The sequence below is a fragment of the Malurus melanocephalus genome, unplaced genomic scaffold, assembly GCF_030028575.1.
Source record: "Malurus melanocephalus ecotype Western Australia unplaced genomic scaffold, MMel_1.1 scaffold_2549, whole genome shotgun sequence".
NCBI classification, from domain to species: domain Eukaryota; kingdom Metazoa; phylum Chordata; class Aves; order Passeriformes; family Maluridae; genus Malurus; species Malurus melanocephalus.
Window position 1 is genome coordinate 7,046 of NW_026625781.1, and position 2,723 is coordinate 9,768.

General features: G+C 40.0%; 1 long non-coding RNA gene across 1 annotated transcript; it reads left to right on the top strand.

Moving 5' to 3' along the window:
* Positions 1 to 6: 6 nt before the first annotated feature.
* LOC130587842 (uncharacterized) lies at positions 7 to 1,306 on the top strand. The gene is made up of 2 exons (XR_008966861.1): positions 7 to 291; positions 426 to 1,306. It is a non-coding gene; the product is annotated as an uncharacterized LOC130587842 (long non-coding RNA).
* Positions 1,307 to 2,723: the final 1,417 nt, after the last annotated feature.

Consider the following 2,723-nt stretch of genomic DNA (forward strand, 5'->3'; position numbering starts at 1 on the left):
GGGCTGTGAACAGAGCCATCAATCCACGCTATCAATTAGTAAATAACAGATTTAATGAGAGCTCTGGAAGCCTGAGCGGGCTCCGGTCTGTCCTGGCTGGAAGATTCTGCAGTAAGGGTGCATAGTTAAAGCGGGAAACGGGAATTTAAATGAGTAATACGTAAAAAAAATATGTGATAAATCGGAATCACAGCTGTACCCAGCAGTTCGGTTTTCCCTGCTAACAAGTGGTATCAGGTGTGTCCGATTCTTAAATTACTCCCAGCAGGTGGGTTAAAAACTCATCTCTGGGTAAGAAATGGCTTCAGTGGGTGCCTGTTAATAACAAGTAGCTGTGTTTAAAAAAAAAGAAAGAAGTTATATTGGGGTTCTATTTGCTGCTATGCAACTTGTTAAAATAGTGAGAGGCTTTGGGTTTATTACAGGAAATGCACGTACGAATGAGCAGCCAGTTTATAGAGCAGACAKGGAGCTGTGCTTGCTACTACACAAAAATTTAAAAGATTTAAAAGGAGGAACCCTCACGATCAGAGGTTGGTGGGTCAYGAGCTGTAAAGAAAAGAGCAGAGATCCCTGGATTTCCTCTCCTGACCTTGGCTGCTGTGCTGATCCTGCAGGGGCTGCCCAGGGAAGGAATGAATTTGTGCATGGGAGAGGGGAAAAAGAACATGGACAAGTTACAACAGGAATGACAAGGAACATTTTAGATGTTTAGATGTTGCATCAGTTAAATGTCAGGTTGTGGTTTCTGATCCACTGACTCCACACAGCTGGCACAGCTTCATTTGGTTCATTTGTCCTTAAAAAGCTCCAAAATCCCATTCAATCTATAATTTTCTCTTGTATTTAATGATATCTTAGTGCTCCCATAATTTATTAACTCCTTATCAGCTCAGCTTTTGCCTAAATCATCAAAAGCAAAGAAAATTCATTTTGCTCCACTTACTCGCGGAAATCAAAATTTTTGTTCCTTTCAGGAACAAAAAAAGGATCCACAGAAAGTCAAATGAGGGGAAATTCCTTCTTTCCAGCACCAAATGTGTGTGTGACAGATTTGTGGATGGAATTTGGATAATTATGGAGTTCATGCAAGTTTTGTTAGGATTCAGAAGTTATGTCAGCATGACTGAGTTTGTGTTTTCAGATACCAGTGGAGCTTCCTAGAAGGAATTCCAGAGAATTATTTGGGTTGGAAGAGACCTTTAATCCCACCCCATCCATGGTAGGGACACTTTCCACTGTCCCAGGCAGCAATTCATTCCCAATATCCCATCTAACCCTGCCCTCTGGCACATATTTTTTAAAACAAAGGACATTTCTTGAATAATTTTTAAGCTTGTTTGCTGTTTGTTCCACAAAGGAAGAGCTCAGGCTCATTATTCAGAGAAGAAAGCCTAATCCAGGCTAAGCAGGGAAAGCTGATGAGGATAAAAGAGTTAATTTGATTTTTGTGGAGTGTGTGGTTGGCAACAATAAATGCAAATTTTGCTCAAGGCCACACCTCTGAGTGACTTCTCAGCCTAAGCAGCTGCTTGTGCTGTGGGCTTGAAAGAAAAACAGTGGATTTTATTGGGATTTTATTATCCCAGCAATTGCCAGAAAGGACCTGAAATTGGGTGTCCCGATAGTTCTGATACCAATCACAATCTTGATGAAAAAAATAAAAAATTAATCATGGGACACAGATCATGATTGCACTGTAAAGGGTTTTCCAAGCCCCTCTTCCAGATTTCCTGCCTCTTTAGTTCCCAGTGGAGATGCAATCCAGGCAGCTGAAATTTTCCTGCCTTGGGTGGTATCGGATTTTTGGCAGCAACTGCAGAAACACAAAAAGTCTGTATTAGGATTTGCAAAGCCCAGACACCTCTGTGAGATCTGTACTCTATGGTTAAACTGGGGGAAAAAACCCCAAAACACCCCTTGCGTGCTGTTTGGCTGAAGGGTGTGTGCTTTTCCATGTTTTTTCATGGAAATATTTAAGGTTTTTCCCTTTTTTTGGGCGGTTCTTTTGACAGGTCTCATAATTGAATCAATCCTATAAATAATATATATTAATTGTAGGGGTATAAGAATAAATGTTTCACCTTCATTCAGCTTTTGAGATAATAAATAAATTAATTGTATTGCTGGAAACAAAACCCTATGTCTTGTTTGGGGTAGCTGGAAGAAAATACTCCAGTTTCAAATATTTATACGTGTATGGGTATAAAGAGGGTGGTTTATTAGTGGCTTTAAAATGCAGAAATACAAAATAATCTTCATTAAACCTGAGGATACAAATTCCTTCTGGATTTTGTTGTGTCTCACACTGACAGAACACTCACACTCTGCTTGGGGTGTTGTATTTTTGTGGGTTCTTTTCCTCCTCTGGTTTAATTTCTGTTTTCAGCCACCACCTCATAGGGTTCCAGGAGGGAGTGGAAAAGGAGGCTGTGATTTAGGTTTAGCAGAAAAAATAATTATTAAAAATTGCTATTGGGGCATCTGACATCATGAAACCCAACTGAGGTGTTTTGAAACTTTGATTTAGCTTTTAATACAAAATACAACCTCCTTAATTGGTTCTGTAAAGGGTTTTCTGGAATATTCTGTGATCCAGAATGAAACCTGAGCCAGCCCGGGCTCTGCTCTCATTCTGATTCGATTGAGGGGTGATTTTGATTGCAGGGGTCATGATGCACATTTCTTATCAGACAAGCTGGGTGATTTGCTCAAATCAGAAA